Source organism: Rosa rugosa, chromosome 4 (genome assembly GCF_958449725.1).
Source record: "Rosa rugosa chromosome 4, drRosRugo1.1, whole genome shotgun sequence".
In the NCBI taxonomy this organism is placed as follows: Eukaryota; Viridiplantae; Streptophyta; class Magnoliopsida; order Rosales; family Rosaceae; genus Rosa; species Rosa rugosa.
In genome coordinates this window covers 54215615-54239724 of record NC_084823.1, presented here as the reverse complement: position 1 = coordinate 54239724, position 24110 = coordinate 54215615, and the positions used below count along the sequence as shown (strand labels likewise).

At 44.7% G+C, this 24110-nt stretch overlaps 1 long non-coding RNA gene across 3 annotated transcripts; it reads left to right on the top strand.

The window, feature by feature from the left end:
• Positions 1-4615: 4615 nt before the first annotated feature.
• LOC133745976 (uncharacterized) lies at positions 4616-7584 on the top strand. Of its 3 annotated transcripts, XR_009863890.1 has the most exons (5): positions 4616-4856; positions 6078-6106; positions 6202-6407; positions 6512-6706; positions 7508-7584. It is a non-coding gene; the product is annotated as an uncharacterized LOC133745976 (long non-coding RNA). The 3 variants fall into 3 exon arrangements; XR_009863889.1 differs by having other exon boundaries at positions 6512-7578; XR_009863888.1 differs by lacking the exon at positions 6078-6106 and having other exon boundaries at positions 6512-7578.
• Positions 7585-24110: the final 16526 nt, after the last annotated feature.

Genomic DNA, 24110 nt, shown 5'->3' with positions numbered 1-24110 from the left:
AAACAAACAGGCTTTGCTGTTTTTGTTTCCATTTGCCAAATGCAACGACAGTCGTTTCCCACAAAGGTTCATTCTTTTTTCTATTTCAACAAGTAGTCCCGGATTATCATAGGATATTTTTCAAGTGGTAATTTCGTATTTAGTAACAATAAAAATACGTCACTCATTTTGGGATTATAAAACGTTAAAACAGATTTTTTATTATTATTTATTTTAATAAAGGGCCGGTGCGGCTGCCGTCAAGCCTTGATTAAAGAAACTGCATAATACATGGGGAGACATGGTGCCTATTACAATAAGCATAAAGAGAACTAAGAATTTTCATGTGCTAATAGAATAGGTAAGGACCTTTCAAAAAAAAGAACTAAGACTTCTAAATCTCGACTTGAGTGGCCTCAAGGGCAACAACGCTGTGTGGGCTGGAACATTTGGCCTCGATTTGCAACTGATGATAGATGGGTGGTGGTGCTTAGGGACAGTGTACGACAATTCCAATGTCTGCAGTAGCTGGAAAGGTCCATGGAATTGATTTGTGCTTGATTTGAGTTGGGCCTCTAACATGTTTGTGTTGGGCCTATATCCAGGTTTGGGCTTAGTATCGTTGACCCAGGTGGTGTGTTGCATCTCCATTTGTTTTTTTTTTTTTAAGTTTGGTTGGGTTGTTGTTTCTATTTTGAATAATGTTGACCCTTTCTAGTCGATTAGTGGGCTTATTACAATACCCCGCTGATTGAATGATGACAGATTATAACTGAAACTATCACGTGTATTCACGCTTCATGAGGCAGAGTTGACCCCGAGCACAAGTACTTCCTCAGCTGGATTTGAGCCCTTTATACTATTGGGCATGCTCACGTTCCTTCAACCACTGATCTGGCCCTTTGTCAGTTTTGGGGTCTCCGTGGTCACATGTTCACTTTTTCTAGCCTCATGGTGTACCAGAGTCCAGAGATTGTGTTGCTCCTATTAGATATGGAAGTTATGTTTAGGCTTGATGACTGAATTGTGTTTTAAGTCGCCGATAATGGCTCTGGATTAACCTACTTATAACACTTTCTTCCGATGAATGATATTTATATTATGATTTTGATATTAGACATGAAAAATTGTTCTAGACTCTAGAGTTGGGTTTTAATTCACCTTTGTATTTAGAAGCCACATTGGGGATATATAGTTCATATTTATTTTATACTTTTTTTATGGGTGGTGCTATTCACACACCTATTTTCTCTATTCACACGCCCCCTCTATTTATCTATTACTTTAATTTATTTTTTTTACCTATTACCCTAACTACCCTCCCTTGCAATTTTTTTTTCTTTGTTCTATTTGGCAAGTCAATAAATCCTAAACCCTTATTTTCCCATAGACACAGAGACTTCAAAACTCTTTGTGATTTTCTCTTTTATTTTCCGTCAAAAACTTCCCTAGCATAGTCATTCTATCTCTCTAATGTGATGCTTTGAAGTTTATTTGTTGCAGATTCGTACTGCCATTACGTAGCAACAATCTTTTGCCTGAAGTGCTATTGTATTTTCTTTGGATGCAAGTTCTGTTCTAAGCGCCCATATGTTTTGTCATGTAGTTTTCTTCTGTTATTGTAAATTTAACTTTTGGAGATGATTTTTCCTTGTTCTTTTGAGATTTGAAACAGAGGTTCCAGAGTCTGTCTTCTCTCTAGAGATTCCTCAGGATATTGCAAACCAGATTAACTATACTACTATAGTGTTGTAATATAAAGTACTGGTGGTATCATGAAATTTTGCTGAGGTAATCATTCTACATGATTTAGAAGATGCTGACTAACATTATTGACAATTGTATGTTCAATCATATTTTGATTATTCTGGCCTTGCATAATACATTCTTATTATTGTTTTTTGTTTTTGCTACACTAGACATAGATTAAAGAGTTGAGAAAATTAGTCATATCATCACTCTACAGAATGCTTTATATCACTGGGAATGGTATCTTGAAACAATGTTGCTTAATCAGATGTGAGAGGTTTTGGATCTCCTTTAGTTTAGGTGATAAGCTTATACCTTTCTTCAGTTTGTATAGCAGTCATGACATACCTAAATCTCCAAACTTAGTTACATCGTGATTTTTCATCTGAGCCCTAAACTTTGCCATACTAATTGCAGAACTTTTGACAGATTGCACTTCGTCTTGCCCATCAGTATTTTTCTTTTTTTTCTCTGATCAGCAATGACATTCACAAGAAAAATTGATTTATTGTATAATGATGTTTAATTCATGATTGATTTGCCAAATAGAAAAAAGAAAAAAAAAACATAATTACAAGGGAGTATAGTTATGGTCATTTGTAAAAAAAAAATTATATTAAAGTAATGGAAAAATAGAGAGGGTGTGTGAATAGAAAAAATGAGTGTGCGAATAGCATCACCCTTTTTGAAATACAAAGAATTTAAATATGTAAATAACCATTTCTGACAATATAACGATCGGAAAAGTTATTCTTGTTATCATTTCTGACAGTAACCAATTCTTTTTTTGTTTTATATTGTTAATTTGTGATTCCTAAAGAGATTACTTTCTTTTCAAAAACCAATTGTCCTCTCCTTTTTAAGGAGTGAATAGAACGCGCTTGCACGCGCCTGACGAGAAACAGTGAGATTTCCTCCTGTCCGGCGGCGAGCCATTTCATCGTCGTCGGACGGGCCTTTGTCATCCCCTGTGGGACTGATGTGGTGCCAGGCTCCTCGATCGACATTCTCAGCCGGTGTGGGGAGATGGTGGTGGTGGTTTTGTAAGGTGAGGAAGGAGGAGAACACGGTGGCTATCGGGTTGTGGTTTGCCCCTTGCTGGCCTAGGCGGAGGTGTGGTGTACTGTCGCGGGGTCGGCGGATGGTTGGTTGGATGGCGGCGTGGCTTGATTCAGATTGGCGGCGGGGTTCGATCAGATATGAGTTTTACCCGATCTGGAGGGATCGTGGTGGTGTGATCTGGTTTAGATCGACTGGATCCAATCTGGTGTGGATCCCATCTGGAAGGGTCAGGCGCGATTTGGTTTCGCTCTGGAAGGGTGGTGCGGTTAGGCGTGATGGTGGAGCGTGGACGGTGGGAACCCGGCGAGTATGGCGGGAAGGTGGTCTGTCGGCAATGGCTGGGATGGGGTTGGGCCAGGCCAGGCTGGCAGTTGGTGGGCTTCCTCTTCCTTGGATTGTTGCTTGGACTTGGGCTCCCTTCTTGGGCTAGTTATGTTATTTATGTTTGTCATTTTATTTATGCTTGTTTACTGTTTATAATAAGTCACTGCCATAGGTCGGTGTGGGTGTGCACTCATAGTGCCTTGTTTGTCCTAGAGAGGTGGCAAATCATTATCAAATGGACGCAACTTCCTAGTGGCAGGATGAAACGAAGTGTCACCAGAGGTTGTTCTGGTCGACAACATAGTGGGAAAGCTGGTTTTATTGCTTTATGGCTTTGTATGAGCTTTGACTTTCATATATGTCACTTTTGTAAAGCAAATTGTGTTGCCCAGATATCTGGTATGTCAACCCTTGCTAGTTGGTGCATGTTTGAATACATAGGATTAGTGAGAGCTCTTGTTAAACTTCTTGAGTTCTCATGTTACTAATTGTTCGGAGTTTAGACTTTACGTCCCCCCCTTTGTATTCAGCAGTTTCATTAATGAAGTCTTGAGGGCAGCCGCACCGGTCATTCTTTTCAAAAAAAAAAATGTTCAAAAAAAGATTACTTTCTTTTCCTTCACGTTAATAAGGTCTTTCCCAGAATCCTCGCTTGCGATGTTTCAAGGGCAATCTTAAATGTGAATGAGGGTAACCAAACGGAAAAGATTGAGGATATATATATAGGACGCGAGTTGACCCAAAACAACAAGACCTCTTCCAACAGTCTTGGCCGGCTTGTAAGTTTTTGGGGTCCTCATTGCTGGGGTTGTTTAATTCATCACCACTTGGCGCCTCCTTTCTTGCGTAGGGTTAAGAATTTTAAGTTTCATCTTGTACTTTTTCTTGGAAATAAGGCACGCATAAGCTTGAGTGTCAAGAAACTCCATATATCTGTTAATTAACTACCGGACCGGAAGACAGATCGATCTGTTTGTTGAATAATGTGCGATCTCCTCAGTCCTCAGATTCAGCCATCATCTCTTATGTCTTTCCCTACATTAATTAGTCTCTACTTATTCCGGGTATATATGCTTCGCGCACCAACATTCCAAAAGTCGAAACAAGGAATTATCAGAATTTGCTTGGAAATTTTCGTTGTGGGAGCAAGTTTGTTAATTCTAGCTTTGAAATCTTCTTGAGCTTAAGATTCGATAAGCACCATTAAACAAGTGGTCTGTCCAGACTTACCGGAAATTAATTCATTGTTTCGTAATAGCACTACTAGAATTATGCTCATAGACATCATGACAATTAAATCGGTGAGAAATACACGCGATGTAAAACAATGTTATTAACATCGATTCCTCAAAAACCGATTTATATGCGTATAACTGACATCGGTTTTGAAATTAGCCGGTGATAAAACTTTCATTTGAATTTTCAGAAAAACGCTGAGCGGCTAAGTTAAAAATTTTTAAAGAAGCGCGGGGAAGGAAAAGCTCATTTCCACACTACTATTCGACCAAACCTCCCTTTCCTCCTCTTCGTTCTCCTCTTTCGACCAATACCGTCCTCCTCTTCGTTCTCCGTCTCCGACCAAAACCCTCCTCGTCTTCGTTCTCCAGCTCCAACCAGAACCCGACCCTCCTCGTCCTCCTTCTTTTTTTTTGCGTCGGACCAGCTCCTCTGCTTGAAGACGGTGAACATAATCCGAGTTTGAGGCCGGTGATTTGGAGAAAATTTGAGCTTTTCTTTCATAGGTAATTCACGACTATGTTCAATGCATGTCTTCGAAGGATTTGTGAGTCCTTAATTCACTGATCTGCTTATTCAAAAAGAAAAATTCACCGATCTGCTTTTGTTTCTTAATTTGCTTCCAAGGATTTGATGGGTGTTTTTAGGTTTTGGGTTTACTTTTGTTTTCTGGTGGTGGGTTTGGTTCTCAAGGACTCAATGCTTGTATAAAGCCTCGTTCTTTTGGGTTTGTGATACTGTTTTGCTCTGTTCCTTTTCTGATAGTCCGAAGCTTAAAGCTTCAAATTTTGGTGAGTTGTGCTTGCCAAGTTTGTGTCTTTATTGGTCTCTTTGCTCGGTTTTGGTTTCTAGACTTGGTTTTGGTTGATTGCTCTCGGTCTGGAACTGGGTTTATTTTATTTCAAATTGCAAGTGTGTGATATAGTTGCTTATCTATGTAGATTTGATGAATGAGGTCTTGGGTTTTGTGGGGTTTACACGGAGAGTGGCTTTTGGGGCTGGTCTATATATTGAGGGCATATTTTGGGTTTTAGAAGCAGAATATGTGTGATTCTCTTGGGGTGAATAGCACAATATGATTTGGTTTCAGTATTTTATTAGATTTTCTGCAATATATTATGGTAGATTCCTCATGTTGCAGTTCAATTTTGTAATAATTTTTTGTTGGTAGTTGATGTTTGGTTGTCCATAACTATAATAAACTTAAAATTTGTGATCGTTCTCTCATTTGTTTCAGTACTATGCCCAAATAAAAAGAGATGCTTGTCAAAAAGCAACACAGATTATTCAAATTTTATGATAGGTATTTCTGCTGTGCATTAAGTACTCTGTATGTGTTACAAATCAAAAGGATTTTTTAGTGTCTGGTGGATCCACACCTGCACCAAAACCTTGTTTGACTTGCATAAGCCACCATTTAACTTGGTGGGATCTTCCAGGTCCTTCACTAATTGATTAGCATAGTGATGAGCTAGGCATGCCAAATAAGCAGTGAGCATAATGTGCCATCTGCTAGGTCGATGCTTGGCTATGTGCTTTTCAAACGCTTTAACTGGTAATATCAAAATGTAGGCTTTAAAAGTCAAGGAATGCCTAATGTGCCCTTTTTCACCTTAGAGTTGTTGCCTTCCTGGAGGTCCCAGTTCTCTGCACCTACTTATTATTTGTTCCCTTCTGTTCATTGGCTTGTAAGTAACTAGATGTCCCTTTCCTGTTCTATGATGTAGGAAATGAAGCGACAATGTGATGAGAAACGGTTTATTCCTTTCTCTTTTAACTTTTTTTTTCTTTTCTTTTTTTACCTATTTGAAGTAAAGTTTTTCTGAATATGGTTTGGCACATTATATTCAGAGAGGTAGCAACTGCAAGTAGCACAACAGAAAGAAAAAGGGAGATCAAAACGTGGGAAGGGCGAAAGCTTTACTTTGCAGCAACTGCAAGTAGCTTGTGAGGAATATGATGAGGAAGCTACACTGTGTGTTTTCCGGTTGAAGTCCCTGAAGCAAGGGCAAGCCCGAAGTCTTCTAACACAAGCAGCTCGCCACCATGTTGCTCAGGTTTTCTTTCTATCTCCAATAAGTTTAAAAGTCATCACCTCCGGTTCTTCTAATAGTTTGAAGCAAAACTAACACTCCAGAACCTCTTCTATTTTTGTATTCAGTTGAACTTCTTCTGGAAAGGACTCAAGTCACTTGAGGCTGTCGAGCCACATGTTAGGTTGGTTACAGAGGAGGAAGGTGATGAGAGTGTTCGCAGGGTTCAGATGATGAGGTAGGTGATAAGAGTGGTCATGCAACCGGGAGTCAGACTAAGAACCCCGGTGTCAATCCCAAATCTTCAGGAAACTAGAAAAATGGTAATTCTTTATTGTCAGTGCTTTGAATTTTGAGTCTAAAATGATCTGAGAAAAGGGAATGTAGAAAGATGTTGATTCTGTTTGGTACCATTATATGGTTCATTTGAAGAACATAACAGGGGATTATTACAAAGAGTGATTAGTTAACTCTGTGTGTATGTTGTCTAAATTATAAGGACTCTCAACACCTGTTAATTAAACTTTAAAGGGTTCATTTTCAAGACCATGTCACTTTGGCCCATGTGTCTTTTGCATCCCACCACAAGCCACCGACTATTTGTTCACACACATTTATACTATTTCAGTTGAAGATTTCTTCTACTACACTAATACTGTGATTGCTCTCTCTTTTTCATATTCCTTCCGTATCTCAATTGCCAACACATTTTTCCTTGTACTTTTAGATTCAGTATATATAGCTTGCTAGCTCAGCTAGAGAGAAACATTAAGTCTTAGTTCCTAAGTTGACAACTTCACTACACACACAAACTGATCAACTATACACAGAAGAAGTGATTAAGAAGTAGACTACAGTAGTAGTAATGGCAGATTGGGGACCGGTGGTGATAGCGGTGGTGTTGTTTGTGCTGTTAAGTCCAGGGCTACTGTTTCAGCTGCTGGGGAAGAGCAGAGGGGTGGAGTTTGCAAACATGCAAACCAGCGGACTATAGTTGTATTATATGCTCTTAAGAACCTGTGCCTCTGTTTCTAGTGACAAATATGTCCAATTTTGTTTCCACTGCCACTTATTTACTTCTTTCTTTTTATTTAGATGACTATGGTAGTAATCTAATTTTGTAGGTAGAATCCATCTCCCTTGATGAAGCTGCAAGGTTATTACTTGGGGATGCACACAATGCATCCGTAATGAGAAGTAAGAAATCTATACTTGCTTTTGTTTATTCTTGAATCTTTTTGACATATTACTTAAGGAGCTGAAACTCTTGCCTTTTCTCTACTTGATGAAGCAGCTAAAGTTTGGCCCTTCTGCCCCAGTTACTATTGCCAGAGCTGGGAATTTCAACATGAAGAAGGTTGACTGGGACAATTTTTCCTCTACGTACTTACCGTCCCTAGTATTAGAATCAAGGTATCATCATCTTATGCTTCAGCCTGATGTGCAGGTATATGATAAAACATACAAGGCTTATATATATGGACGCAAGAAAAAGTGAAACTATTACTAAGCTACCTTGGTTTGTAGATTACTTGATTAATTGAAGAGCAATGCTCTCTTCAGTACTTGCCTTACAATTTCAAACATTCTTTCTTGTTCAGTGTAGATTATTTCTTTACAAAAAAGGTTCTCAATTTAGTCACTGTGTTAGTGTTCTGAATTTAATGATGTTCTATTATTGTTCTGTATCTCTATTTAACTAGTTGGTGGTTGGTTACTTGATACATAAATAACAATATTACCAGTCTTTGCTTGTGCTTACTACTATTGTGAATATGCCTTTTAAGCTGGCCTTCTAATTAGTTGTCATTAACACACAGGTTTCACCAAGTTATAAAGGAATTACTTCCAACTGTCTCTTACTCAAGGTGAGTCTATAGTTATAAGTTTTATGATCTTGTTTAATTGGAGCAAATTTATATTGATATATTTTCTTGCTAAATTGAAATTGTGCTGCATAACCTCTAAGATGTAGAATTTACTTATTAAAGAGTTCAAGCAGTACCATTGTCAGGCATTGCATACTTGAAAGTTAAAATTGGTGTCAAACAATTATTTATGTGAGTCGGTAATCATTTTCTTGTACTATGAAACAATGGCTAAACCTCCAGCTAGAAAAATTAAATTCCATCTAATTGATATATACATATTATGCAGGAGCATTAGAATGGGGCTGCTCCAGCTAGAAGTGTTCTGGCGTGGATCCTAATATAAATTTGAACGTGTCTTTATATGTGCAGGTCTTTCAACCTGTCTTTTGGTGAGGAATGTTACAAGCAAGGAGGATGGTAGTTATTACCACACATATGGTTCAGAAGTTTTGGTCACTAGCTTTGTGTATGTATAACTCTTTAAGTTCAACAAGAAGCTTAGTAGTTTTAGGTATTTTGATGCTTATAATTTTGCAAAACCTTTGGATGGTGTTACAATTGTGATTGTTGGTTTGCAATTGAAATGAGTTCATATTGGTATCTTACCAATTTTCAGTTTATAAAGGACATGATGTATATACGCATATTTCAAATCAGTATTAAACTACAAAAACGATGTCATTAAAGAGATGATACATCAGATTGGAAACAAAAATCGATGTCTCTTTATTCAGTGCACATTGAATTATTAAGTAGGAAACGATGTAACACAATCCAATGGACATCGAGTTATTAAGTAGGAAACGATGTAAAACAACTCAATGGACATCGACTTAATAAGTAAGAAATGATGTAAAACAATCCAATGGACATCGATTTATTAAATGAAAAACGATGTCTAGTATAAGTATGAACATCGGTGCCAACCTCAAAAACTGATGTTTAATAGAAAAATGGACATCGCTTCATAAAAGGAAACGATGTTTAATAGATTAATGAACATCGGTCGCGTAATACAAAAGAATGTAGATTCAATCTTAAATAGTGTGATATATGGCAAGTACCCGTAAAACTTATAAACAGCAGGCAAACTTCAAAAACACCGATGTGTAAGAGAATGTAACACATCGTTTCTAGAATGAGTAACGATGTTAAAATGAATACTATTGCTGTTGGACCTATATTTCGTTAAGCATTAAATGCATAAATATGAAGGTTTAACAATATCTAAAAACACCAATTTGTGATCATAATAGCAGTTTAACATCGATTCTGGAACATAATCCGATGTTTATTATTATATGGGACATCGGTTTTTAACCGATGCCTATTTTTTTCCGATCTTTTACATCACCCACTAACACATGTGCACAAATTTTTTTTTAAACCGATCTGGCCGATGTATATGAGAAAAATTCTAGTAGTGTATAGATTTGATTTCATTGTTTCCAACCACGTTTTTATTCTTATAGAATATCCAGACTTACCATTTGAATTGTTAACTCGCAGTCAAAACGTCATTTCATTTCCGACAAGTTAATTTACAAACACAAATTATACATCAAGTTGATCATCATCACCAGGTGCTTCAATTTCTGGAGGCCTACGGAAGAAAACGTACTCACCACTCCATTTCCACACACTGGCACACACACATCGTTGTAGAAGCAATTCTTTTTGTGGTTGGTAAAATGAAATTCTATTAGATTAAGGATCAGAGTTACACAAAAACTTTGAATCTTAATTGAATATTCATTCAAGGTATATACTTTTAGGCTACGTAATATGTTTGAATGTTTCAAAGGATCAGATTTGAGCAATGTCACCATATTCCTATTCTCCTATAAATACATGCAATGTACGGCATGAACTGCAAATCAAAACCAGTTAATGATGTCGAAGAATATCCCTCCCGGCTCTGCTTTCTCTCTCTTCTTATTATTCTTGATCCTCTTATTCTCTAGCTATAGTAACAGTAGTACCTGTTTGAGCCCAAAAGTAATTTTGGCAATATCCTTTAGTGGATCTAGCACAGCGGGCCGATACCTGCGGCCCAAAAATAAGCCTACTAGGGTTTGGGTTATAGCTTCGCCCATTCCGGAATCCATAAGGAAAACGAAACCTTATTGGAATCAATTAGCAGAGATTGACTAGGAAACTTCAATCAATAGTCCTTCTACAACAAGGAGCAGTCAAAACCCTAGGTATATATACCAGGTTTCAAGGAAGAATTAAGGACCTCTCTCATATCAATCAATCCTAGCGATTACAAAGCCTCCCCGGAGCAAACCTTCAACCTTGTTGAAACCCGGTGACCGTGCGCCAGTCCTAGTCTCTCCAAGAGCCGACTGTCAGCATCACCAGACCAACCCGGCGACCGTACTTCCAGTCCCAGTCTCCCAGCGAGCCGACTGCGAGCGCAACCGCCACCGTTACTGCCAGCGAAGCAAGGGTAACGCCCTCGCAACCCAGCGAAGCTAAAGTCACGCTTTAGCGCAACCCGTGCTTTCTCCCAACTTCCCAGTGATTGCTCTGCTTAGTCTACAACACTAAGTATCGATTCGGTGAACGCAAGAGACCACAACCAAAGTCCTTATCCGTAAGGCAAAAGTCCTTTTCCGAAAGGCTAGAGAAGAACCCTGTGACGAGGTTGGTGCTCTCCTCGTCCACAGCGCTTGAAGAAGAAGTCAGGTCAAGGGACTACCCCAACGACTGCACCCCGCGGTGCTGGCACGCCTGCGCAATCACTCGCTCAAAAGAGACAGTTTGCAAGCCAACTGGTTTTGGAGCCAAACATTTTGGCACGCCCAGTGGGACGCAACTAAGTGTCTCTTCGTGAACGTTAGCCATTGGGAAGTCAAGCGAAAACCCTTACAAAAAGGGCTACGCTAACTGCTCAAAACACAAGACCTCCAGTTACAAACCGCATCCTCGCGCGGATTGTCGTGGTCTGTCAGAAGAACAAGTGATTCAAAGATTCTCCCTTCATCCCCAATTCTCCGATATGTCAACTGAACAGGGAGAGAGTCACTCGACCGCTACTGAGGGTCAGACTGTCATCACTAATCAGTCCAGTGAGCCTGTCGCTACTCCTGTCTCCAATACGGTGGGGAGTGAAGAATCAGAGGATTTCGTCGAGAAGCCTATTCCAGAGGGAGCGACCGTCGAGGTTGCATGCGCGATCATCTCAGAAAACATTGAAAACCATCGCAAGAAGATGGCTGCTGATCTGAAAAGGAAGAACGAGAAAACAGATAGAATCTTACGCGAAATAAACCAGCGTATTTCCCAACAAGCTATGGAAACTGAGCAACTGATGTCGCAAACTGAGAATGCATTGAAAGCTCAAGCTATAAGCATCGCAGATGCCCAGAGTCAGCAGCAGAAAAAGATCATTGATGCTCTGGCGAATCATACCAAGCAAACAGCATCAGATATGGCAGGTCTTCGCAAAGATGGAGCAACTCTCGCAACCGAGGTGGCCATGCAAAGAGCTGAGTTGAACCAAGCTAAAGAAGTGTTGAATAAGACGTTAGGAGATCCTAACGATATCCTTGGTTCCCTGGGCCAACCATCTGGTTCGGGTAAATATGTGCCACCAAATCAGCGGGAAAAGGGTAGCAGCAGTACCGCTACACCTGCCGCGACCGCTGCTACCACGCAAGTGAGAGATAAGGAACGAGCTCTGGTTATTGGCGGCAGCAAGGAAAAAACCACACCGTCAGTTGGACAGACCGCCAGACAGAAGCAGCAGGCATCGAAAAATGCTGACACTTCGTCCGACCCCGCTGTGTTCATTCAGTACGACAGCGATGGGGCAGAGAATGTATACCAAGAGCTGCCAGGAAGCTATTATGGGATTGACCAGGCTGGTAACCCGATCAAGATAACAGCTTTGGCAAAAGAGATGCCTATGCCAGCAGTGACTCTTCAACAACCAGCTGCAACCCGCGTTGTGCAGATAGGAGAAGGGACAGCGACTGTAAACCAAGCAATACCTGCGCAGCCTGTTCGCCATACAATGGCAATACCACCTCCTCCTCCTCCGGGTCGAGAATATGTGAGACGAGATGAGGTAGAGGAGATGATCAGACAGGCTAACCCTAGGGCCCAGATGGATGGGGTCTATGAAGGACCTTTCCCACCGCACATAATGCTCGCGCCTTTCCCCAGGGGTTATAAAAACATCATATTTGCTACCTTTTCAGGGGAGGATACCGAGAATGCGGCAACTCATCTGGCCAAGTTCAGGGTACAATGCGGCCAGTACCAGAATGATGACATCCTCAAGTGCAGGATCTTTGGTACTTCTCTATCAGGGGCTGCCTTTAGGTGGTTCTCCAAACTGCGACCAGGAACTGTGGCAGATTGGCCTGCAATGGAAAAGCTCTTTCGAGAGACTTTTGGGGCCACAGAGCCTGAGGTAGACTTGGCTTCTCTCACCCAGATGGCCCAACAGCCCACGGAGTCCGCTGTGGCCTACCTTCAGCGCTTCCAGATTCAGAAGGCCAAACTGAATGTGATCCTGGCGGAGAAAGAGTTGATCAAGTTGGAGATCAAAGGCTTAGAGCCGCGCCAGCGAAAGAAGCAGCATGGAAGCATGATTCAGTCAATGGGAGAGCTCATCACAGAGGTGGGAAGCTTCGAACATCTCCTCAGAGAAACTGATGCCAGGAAGAATGCGTCCAGAGGGACGTATGTACCAGGGAAAAATCGCACCATAGCGGCCCTGAGCTACCAGCCGGCTACGTATGATCCTTACTATAACTATCATAGTGAGGATTTGGTTCAGGAGGACGATGAGGAAGATGAGAGCGACATCGCTGCTTATGAACTGACAGGGAGAAAGAACCCAGCCTTGAAGCAACTGAAAATCTCCAAGGAACCTGTCAAGCTCAAATCGATGGCTTTCACTAAACCTGAGTTCGCGGCGTATACATATGATGCCAACAAGGCACACGAGATTCTAGATGAGATGATCGCCGCGAAGATGGTAAAGACCGACTTTGGACCTTTCCCTCGACCAGATCAGCTGAAAGGAAAGAAGTATTGTAAATTCCATAACTTGTGGAATCATAATACAGCTGACTGTGTGAAGCTCAAGGACCAGATTCAGGTATGGCTCAATAACGGTAGTCTTCAAGTGGAGGCTCCAGTAACTGCAGCAGCGCTTGTTGACCTAAACCCTTTTCCTGATACTGGGATCAACATGGTCGATGTGAACTGGACCAAGCAGAACCAGAGGAAACCAACCCTGGATTTGAGTACAAAGGGGCGAGAAGGAGAGCTGAACGAGGCCACTGCCCAGAAGAAGGCTAAACCATTTGGTCAAGCCTCACCCGTAGTGTTATGCTCGCGGTGCAAGGAAGAGTGTGGCATCCAAGTGTTGCACGAAGAGGTCGAGCAGACATTTCGTTTTGGCTCTCTCCCGCCCATCAAGTGGGCTTCGCCATCGCGAAACTATCAACCTTCCAGCCCGAGAGAAAGGGAGGAAATGGGGTCACCTACAAAGGACTCCAATCTGTTTAAGAAGCTGAGGGCAGCTACGGTTGATCAGCAGACAGAGGCGAAGGCTGCAAACAAGCACAAAGACATTCTGACAAAACCCTACATCCCACCTGCTTCTACCGCTACCATCAAGGAAGGGAAGTGGTACACCAGGGAGAAGGGGAAGGCAGTGGAGATAAGTCCTTCCAAAAAGCGAAAACTGCAGCGCAGGTTTGGGGAAGCCAAGCGCGCGCTCGAGGCCTTAGACCAGGGCCTGATCAAACCTTCACAATTGGTCAAATCGCCTGAGCAGTATCAGAGGGAGATGGAAGCACTTGCTGCCAAGCCATTAGTGGCCCCTCGTAGTTTGCGAAAGCAAGCGAGCTCAACAATAGGGATTTCTGAGCCCAGTGTTTTTTGCAGAATTACCAAGGAGAGAACACTTCCGCCAGCCAGAAAGGAGAGCTCGCCGTCCAGGCGACCGCACGTCAGGCGCCGTGTGTTTCGCGATGAACCGGAAGCCAAGTCCTCAGTTTTCGAGAGACTGGGGGGCAAGGATAGGACTACCGACACTTTACAGTGGAGACCTAAAAAAGTCCAGAGTGTAGTAGTTGCCCCCCTAGAGGCAGATTCTGCTAGGGAACCAAAATCAGTTTCCCCTGAAAACGCTCCCGTGGTTCAGGAGCATGAGCAGTGTGAGATAAAGGGCCTCACTGAGGAATCCTTAGTAGACAGGTTGGCTAAACAGTTCAACACGGTTATCCCTGTCAACGAACCCAAGCTCAACCTGGAGGACGACATAGGTGAATTAGATACGTCCTGCAATATGGTTTATGTGCTCCCAGCGCGGTATGCAATACCGGTCGCGGCTCAGGAATGTGTAGAAACTGAGGAATGTAATACACAGCCCCTGCAGATCACGTCAGCGGTCCCAACACCGGTAGAAGAAATTGTCTGTCTGGAAACAGAGGACGCCAACAGTAAAGAATTCTTCATGAGCTTCACTAGGCCAACGCCTGCTATGGTCCAGCACATGAGACCTTTATACATCACGGCGGACGTTGGCGGTACCAAAGTTAGCAAGATCATGGTTGATACTGGAGCTGCGGTTAATGTCATTACTACTAGAACCATGCACTTGCTTGGAATCAAGAAGGAGAAGATCCAGTCAACGTCTCTCACTCTCAAGAACTTCGCGGGGACTGTAACAAAGACCTTAGGATTACTTTTCTTGCGTATCAAGGTAGGTCCAGCAGAGGGAGTTTATGCTTTCTTTGTGACAGATTGCTATGCGGCCTACAACGCTATCCTGGGAAGGGACTGGATTCACCGGAGCTACTGTGTTCCGTCAACCCTCCATCAGGAACTTATTATGTGGAACAGGGAGACAGATAAAGCTGAGGTGATCAAAGCGGATCCTCGTCCATTCCCAGTATCCGCAAACTATGTAGATGCCAGGTACTATTTGGAGCCTATCGCTCCATTGCAAGTCAGTGGCCTCGATAACAAAGGCCGCCCCACAGGGGTGACGGCCTCTGAACTGGCACAGTGGGGGCTTACGCTCGCAAAAGAAGGCTTGGAAAGGCCTGGCCACGCTGTGCCTAAACCCTTAAACGATTAATGGATTACGACCTTCCAGAGGAAGGGATAGAGGCCCTCCACTCGTTGTACGAAAGATTATCATCATATCTAGTGGAAAAAGAGGCCTATGAGCGAATCGCGACTTTGGAAATCATTGAAGAAGAACTCTCTGATCAGGAACAAGAGGATGAGGTGGAGATTCAGCTCGCTCCGGCAGCGTTGGACGACACGCCTCCCAAAGTCAGAGACCCTACCGAGAAAGTCAATCTCGGGACAGCAGATGAGCCCATGGAAGTGGCTATCAGCGCTTACCTAGAGCCTAGCGAGAAGCAGAGGCTTATCGACTTATTGCTAGAATTCAAAGACTGCTTTGCGGAAAAGTACGAGGATATGCCCGGCCTGTCACCAGACTTGGTTTGCCACCAGCTACCAACACTCCCTGACAAGAGGCCTGTGAAACAAGAACCGCGAAGAATGAATTCAGAAACTCAAATCCTCGTCAAAGAGGAGGTTGAAAAAATGCATAAATCAGACATTATCAGGGTGGCCAAATACAATCAGTGGCTATCTAACATAGTGCCTGTCCGCAAGAAGAATGGCAAGATGAGGGTCTGCGTAGACTATAGAGACCTTAATACTGCTACACCTAAGGATGTCTACCCCATGCCGGTCGCGGATATGTTGCTCGACGCCGTTGCGAGACATGAATTATTGTCCTTCATGGACGGCACTGTAGGATATCACCAGATCCCGGTTGCAGAAGAAGACAGACACAAAACCGCGTTCCGTTGCCCTGGGTTCGCGGGCGTTTTTGAATATGTGGTTATGCCTTTTGGACTGAAGAACGCTGGTGCGACTTATCAAAGAGCCATGAACCTAATCTTCCATGACATCCTTGGAAAGATATTGGAGGTTTACATTGATGACGTGGTTGTCAAATCTCAGAAGAGAGGGGATCACATCACCGATCTCAGGAAAGTATTCGAGCGCATGCGACAGCACAAGCTAAAAATGAATCCCGCTAAGTACGTTTTTTGGGGTTCAAGCAGGAGACTTTCTTGGGTTCATTGTCCATCAGAGGGGAATTGAGGTCCCTGAAGACAAAGCGAGCGCAGTCATCAACGCATCTCCGCCACGCAATAAGAAAGAGCTGCAGCGTTTGCTCGGTAAAATCAACTTTTTGAGACGCTTTATTTCTAACTCTGCAGGTAAGATCCAGCCTTTCTCTCCTCTGTTGAAGCTACAGGGCCAGAGCGAGTTCGTCTGGGAGTATAAACACCAAGAGGCTTTTGATAAAATCAAGGCCTACCTGGCGAGCCCACCAGTGCTCGTTCCTCCTAGGGCTGGATTCCCATTAAAACTATATATTTCTGCAGCTGAGGCCTCCATTGGCAGCCTGCTCGCCCAAGACGATGAGGGTGGTGTCGAACATGCCATATTCTATCTTAGTAGGACACTCACAGACTGCGAGACAAGGTACACTCCGATGGAAAAGCTGTGTCTCACATTGTACTTCTCAGCATGCAAGCTGCGCCACTACATGTTATCCTTTACCACTTGCATCATCGCTCAGACTGACTTGGTCAAGTACATGCTGTCGCGGCCTATTCTGAGAGGCCGCATTGGCAAATGGGTATTGGCTTTATCTGAATTCTCGCTACAGTACGTGCCACAAAAGGCAGTAAAAGGACAGGCTATCGCAGATTTCCTGGCACACCACCCTACCTTGGACATCCCCGTAGTGAAGGAGTTAGAGATAGCAGCTGTAACCATAACTCGGCCAGATTTAGAGCGCATCCCAGAATACGCTATCCGGTATCAAGCCACAGTCTCCTTGCAGCCCTGGATACTATACTTTGATGGTTCAAGAACGGAAACGTTAGCAGGGGCAGGGATTGTTCTGAAGAATCCAGCGGGCGACCGTTTTTCTTATTCTTTCCAGTTGGAGTTCAAATGTACAAACAATCAAGCAGAGTATGAGGCCCTGATCATTGGCCTAGAGGTTCTGCTAGAGTTGGGAGTAAGGGACGTTCAGGTACACGGCGACTCTTTGCTTATAATCAATCAGCTCCAAGGAAAGTACAAGTGTGAAAGCCTTTTGCTTATACCCTATTTGCATCGCGCCATTGAGCTTCTGGATCAATTCGATGAGGCGGATTTGGAGCACATACCCCGTGAGCGCAACTTTGCGGCCAATGAGCTCGCTCAATTGGCTACAGGCATTACATTGAAGTATGGCGTTCGCGAGCGCATCCTGAAGGTCGAGCGCCGCGCACTGCCTTCGTGGCTCGCGCGGCCTGACCCACTGGATGATTCAGTTGTCGCGGTTCTCGAGCCTATTGACGTCGATTGGCGCATTCCGCTGATTGACTACCTCAAGCACCCAGACCCTACAGCAGACAGGAAGACTCGTTTTCTCTCCTTGAATTATTTCCTCAGAAGTGACGAGCTGCGACGACGTGGGGAAGATGGCGTAGACTTTCGCTGTGTCTATGGCCGCGAAGCCAAGAGGTTGATGCGCGAAGCGCACACGGGAGTATGTGGGGCCCATCAAGCTGGCCCCAAGATGCGTTGGCTTATCAGAAGACATGGGTATTATTGGCCCAGCATTTTGAAGGACTGTATCGCGTTCGCGAAAGGTTGCCAAGACTGTCAGGCGCATGGTCCAGTGCAGCACATTCCCAATATTCCCATGCAACCCATTATTAAACCTTGGCCTGCCCGAGGCTGGGCTTTGGACTTGATTGGGATGATTCACCCTCATTCCTCACTCCAGCATAAGTTCATCATTGTAGCCACTGATTTCTTCACGAAATGGGTTGAGGCTGAACCTTTGAAGGAAGCTTCCGGCGCTACCATTCGCCAGTTTATCTTTCAGAATATTATTTGCAGGTTTGGCATTCCAGAAGTGTTGGTCTCAGACAGGGGGGCAGCATTTATGGGCGGCGAGGTAGAGAAACTTGTCAAGGACTTGGGCATCCAGTTCGTCCACAGCACACCATATTATGCCCAATCCAATGGTCAGGCAGAGGCCAGTAACAAGATTATTATCACCTTGCTCAAGAAGATGCTTGTTGAAAACCCTAGACAGTGGCACGATACGTTGTATGAGACCTTATGGGCTTATCGTACCTCCAAGAGGAATCCCACTGCTACGACCCCCTATGCACTAATGTTCGGTCATGATGCCATCTTACCGTTGGAGATCAACGTCCAGTCTCTGCGCGTCCAAGATCAGCATCACTTGATCGGGGAAGATTATGTTCAGGCGATGTGGCAAGAACACGAAGATCTCAGTGAGCAACGCTTGGCAGCTTTGGACAACTTGGTTTTGGAAAAGCAACGGATTGCTCGCGCCTATGACAAGAGGACACGTGGCCGTAGTTACAAAGAGGGTGACTTGGTTTGGAAGGCTGTTTTGCCTTTTGGCGAGAAGTTGACTGGTCGCGGTAAATGGACTCCGCGATGGGAAGGACCCTTCGTTGTTCATCGCATTCTGGAGCGCGGGGCCTTTCACCTCAAATATTTGGATGGCGACCTCCACCGCAATCCCATTAACGGGCGGTTCCTGAAGAAATATTACCCTAGTGTTTGGGAGTTTGAAGATCCACCAGATCAACCTTCTTCTCAGACAGGGGGGCAACCTTAGTCTCCCCAGGTTCGCTTCATCCATATTCAGGCCTTTTCTGTGGCCTTAGTATCCTGTACTTGCTTCACCTACGCATACTAGGGGGGCAACACTCTGTACATTCAGGCCTTATCTGAGGCTTTATTTTCAGGCCTTATTTGAGGCTTTAGTTTCGGTCAACAATTTCAAATTTCTATTGTTGTCGATTTTTCTTTTCTTTGACATTATGGTGTTAAGAATGCATGTAATGGCCTATACCTGAGGCCTTATTTTATACGTTGATTTTGCAAAAAGTGTTAAAAACTTTCATTCATAAAGTGGCTTTGCGGCCAAAGAGCAGTACAAAGTGCAAATCAAAATAATTACATTTGCGGTTTACAAGGCCGGAAGTGGCTTAGAGTGAAAACCATAAAGTTATAGATCTACTAAGAGTTTCTGGATCTTGTGGCAGCGAAGGGGCTGTGCTCGGGCATTCATACTCTCCCTCTCTTCACCCACATGCCTTCTCTAATCTGAGTTGCAGCCGTTACCATCTGTACCGGAGAAAAAGGAAGGAAATAATCCGTCGCAACCCTTTTGGTTGGATTACCCTCCGGGATGGAGATGGTCTTCACGGGGAGTGCGACTCACAACCACATCTACCTCCAGGGGAAAAACATAAGTCACGTAGTCAGACCCTGGAGGTAGACTACGGAGCAAGAACAGGCGACCCATATTGGTCTTCCGCCCTTCTTCCTCCTGCTCCACGCGGGCAATCTGAGAGAGGGGACCCCTCAAAATCGGGTTCTGCCTCGGCGGGAGCACCACATGTTCTTCAGTCTAAATGAAACCGGTGGATTTCACCGCGACTTCCAGAGACCAAAGACATGTGGTTGGACCTGAGGTTAGGCCATAAGACCTACCCAGGTATTGAGGTTAAGCCATAAGGCCTAGGAATTTGAGGCTAAGGCTGATATCGTGAGGAGAAGATTGTAGAAACTGGAGAAAGAGAAGCAGAGATTGTGATACTATCTCTGGGAAACCCATATTCAGTTGTGTATATCATCTCCCCAGAGTGCAGATATTTATAGTGCCAGTCTCAGTGGCCTTGACCGTACGATGGGTGGTTGTGATATTCTCATTGCCATCAATGAGCGTATCAATTGGTGTTAAATGCTAAGATCTCGGAAATGAAGATAATTGAAAGCGCGTGGGAGGCGGGGCAGTCTCCAAGGAGGTAACCGCTCCATTTCGAGATTATCTTTTCAATCTTTTCAAACAGTTTTAAAAGCATTAAAACAAATTAAAGCGCTGAACAGTTCGAGAAGTTAAGTTGATATGTATTTGGGCCAAGCAATGTGGGCTAAATATTAAGTTAATAATAATATTATTGTTCATACAAAACATGGGCTTAATTCTAGAGGCCCAAAAGTCTGCGGCCTGCATGGGTCAGGCGAAGGAAAAGTTCATCTAAACGAAAACTAGCATCCGCAGCAGCTTGTGCGGCTTGCTGGGCTGCCACGCGAGCTTGAGCCAGTTCCTGGGATAGCGTCTCAAAGGCAGCGAGGGGTTGTTCCAACTGAGGCTCCGCATGAGTAAGCCTGGTAGTAACGTCAGTTAACCGGGCTTGAAGAGCCTGAATCTGGGACCTCAGGTGGTTCCTTTTGAGCGTCAGTTCCCTGATGAGGTTAGCTTGGTCACCCAAGAAATCGCGCGCGGTCTCTGTTTGTTGAGTGAGGCTCTGATAGTGCGTCTCGGTCTGCCTAGCCTGCGCGCTCGCGACTGCCCGCTCATTGAGCCCTTGAGGGAGGTTTTGCAGCAGTTGATCGACCTCTTGGAACTGATCTTCAGTGATGGCTCCCTCGCGGAGAAGTACCCTCAAATATTCCAAGACTCTCACGGGCGCACCAGGAATCAGGATATCAGGGCCCAGGAAGCGACGAAGTCCTTCTCTAGCTTCATCTACGACCCCAGGAGGGGTCACTTCGAGTACACGAGCTAACCTTTCCAGAGTGGAGGGAGTTGGTTGCTCAGCGACAGGGACCTCAGGAGGTTCAGCGACAGGTGCTGCCTCTGGCATTGGTTCAGGAAGGTCTCCCAATCCTCCGGCTTCAGTGACTTGGGGGGCAGGGGGAAGAAGTTCTTGGCCAACCATATTAAGAGAGGGTTCAGCAGCTTCTGCCTCTACAGCTTCAGCGTCCTCAGTGTTGAAGGCATTTGGATTCTGGAAGAAGGTATTGTCAGAATAGAATGTTTAAGCCAGGAAGTAATAATGAATTAGTTGGTTAAAGGAAATACCTCCTCGGCTGGGGGCTCACGCTCAACGACCGCTGGCATTGCCTCTGGGTTAGCTTCGCTGGGAACAGGAATTGAGTCAGGCGCTATCTGTTCCAGGACAGGTATATCGCTTGGTTCCTCGTAAGGTGCATCCGGTAGCGGTACTCTATCTCCGGCCTCAGGCGAGCTATCATCTATGATCTGCACTGGGATCAAGGCCAACTGTGCATTATTGGCGGCGCCCGCAGGAGGTGGAGAGTTGTTCATAATAGTTGGCGCTTGGGCTTGGGAAGCAGATGTGCCTTCACCAGCAGCTGAAGATCCTTCTTCAGTGTGTCTCAAGGACCTATGGCGAACCTGCGAATGAGGATTGTTACATGGTCGCATAGAATGGAAAGAAATTGCTAACAAGTACTGAGTAGGCTTGTGTCTTACCAGTCGGTCAGCGATTGGTTCATCTTCTGCCCATAGGTCAGTTCGAGGATCAGAGCGACTGCGTTTCCGAGCCGAGAGGGCGGCGATCTGTTGGGGTCAGAAGATTAGGTTTGATTCGTGGAGGAAGTATGTTTTACTCAAACAAAAAAGTTCTTACCGTCTGCGAGTCATCATCATCAGAGGAGGATTCGTTGTCTTCAGGCTCTGTCATTACTGCCTTTTGTTTCCCAGACTGGCCAGTGGCTTGGGAAGCGTTGGCTGCGCGACTGCCAGAGGATGGCGCGTTTCCCTAGAATAGCAAAATTTTGAATTAAAAGGGAAGAGCAAATGAACAAAGGACAAAACACGAGTCAGGATATTTACCTCTTGAGGGGGTTCGCGGATTACAATACCAGCTTGGGCCTGACGTGGGGCTCGCGCGGGTCGCGGAGCCGGCTCGGCAGCAGGAGGAGAAACTTGTGCAGCGTCTTCAGGGACGCGAGCAAGTAGATCAACGTCGGCAGGGTAGGGGTATCACAGTTCCCCGAAAAGGGCAGCGAATAGCTCATCATGCTGTTGCCTCCAGCAGTTAACAGAAACTTCTGCCTACCATGCCTCGTATCCTTCCTCAGTCCCATCCACAGAGTCAATCTCTCTAGCCCAGTCAGGGAGGTCAACCAGTACGAGTGTGCTTTGTGCTGGCGGAGGCCCAGAAAGAGGCCCAAATCTACGCCAAGAGGTGTTATAGTTCCAAGCATCATACAGAGGGAATGGAACTAATTGAACAAGGCCGAGTTGGCGAGCGAAGTGGTTGGGAGCATAGAGTTCGTAACTGAGTTCGTCAGCGGCAATCCTGATGTCAGAACAGGAGATTGCGCGGCGAAAGGCCAAGCGCGCGCGATCACTGTAGCGAGAGGCGCCAGGAAGAAATCCATGTTCAAGCGGAGCCGGGAATCTTCGACTCAGCACCAAGTCGCAGTATGACATCTCGTGCAGAAGGTACAAGTATGTGAAGCACTCAGAATAAGGAGGGGATGTGTACCTTTCATTGCGACAGAGCCATCGTCCCAGGAGTTGATCAGTAGGTGGAAGCAATGGGATGTCGTCGCGACGAAAATATGGGAAGTAAATTTGAATCCAAAAGTCAAGAATCCAAAAAGGGCCAGAAATGCCAGTCTCGAAGGGATGCATTGTGGCTTGGTACAAAGTTCGATAGAGGGCACCCAGCACTGGTTGTCCTAATCCCACGCGGCAGCCGTTGTAGAGGGCCGTTGCCAGCAAGGTCCAGGCACCAGTGGGCTTACAGGAGGAAGTACAGAAGATAAACTTACAAAGCCAGTACTCCAAGAAAGCAATCCCGCCAGTCGCGTTGTGCTCCTGGCGGTAATAAGCCAACCACCGCGGATAGGAGCCGCTATGAGCGCTACGACCATTTTGGGCCAGGGCCATGGTGGAAGTAAAGGTATCAGAGTCAAATTGGCCATGCAGATAAGGCTCGCTGTCGATGGGTAGGCCAGTGATGGTGAGAATGTCCAATAAAGTGATACTCATTTGGCCAAATCGAAAATCAAAGGTGTTGGTGGCGGTGTTCCAAAAACAGAGAAAGGCAGCGAGTGGCGAACGATTGCCACCGCGCGGAAGACGAAAACAAAGATCGATAGTATGGGTGATACCTGCTGCGTTCCAGCGAGCCAGATCTCGAGCTCGCGCTTCACGATACCAGGAAAGCTCCGCCGCACTGATAAAAGATGGCCAATGCCCTATTTTTGATCGATGATTAGGGGCACTCCAACTGGTAAAATCCCCAGGAGTCCTTCGGAAGACTGGGATGGGGCGGCGAACAGGTAAGCCATAGAAGGCGATGGCGTCGGCCGGGAAAGAATCCCGCGGCGTTGGACCCAGTCCGGCATGATTGTTCGAGAGTCTGAGGAGCAGGGGTCTCTGGATAATGGTCTGGAGGATCAGGCTGGCACCGATGTTGGCTCCCCAAGAATGGGCGGCTTGTTCATTCAGTTCTTCTTCTTGATCGATAACTATCTTTTTCGGGGGAGCCATTTCTGGGTTTCGAAGAGGAAGATATGTGTAAAAGAGGGTTTCTGGGTTTAGGAGACTAAAAGAGTTTCTGATGTGACAGGTCTGAAGTGGCTGCGGATTTAAATAAGAGATTTTGTGAGGGAAACGATACGACAGAAAGGCGTTTCGCGAGTGAAAGGACGCAACCCTCATTAATGACATCGTTTCAAGCATTGAACGCGTCGTTTTAGTCCCCTTCAATCAGTTGCATTTTCATGAGCCTGATTTCGAGGCCTGGGGGGCAATGTTTGAGCCCAAAAGTAATTTTGGCAATATCCTTTAGTAGATCTAGCACAGCGGGCCGATACCTGCGACCCAAAAATAAGCCTACTAGGGTTTGGGTTATAGCTTCGCCCATTCCGGAATCCATAAGGAAAACGAAACCTTATTGGAATCAAGTAGCAGAGATTGACTAGG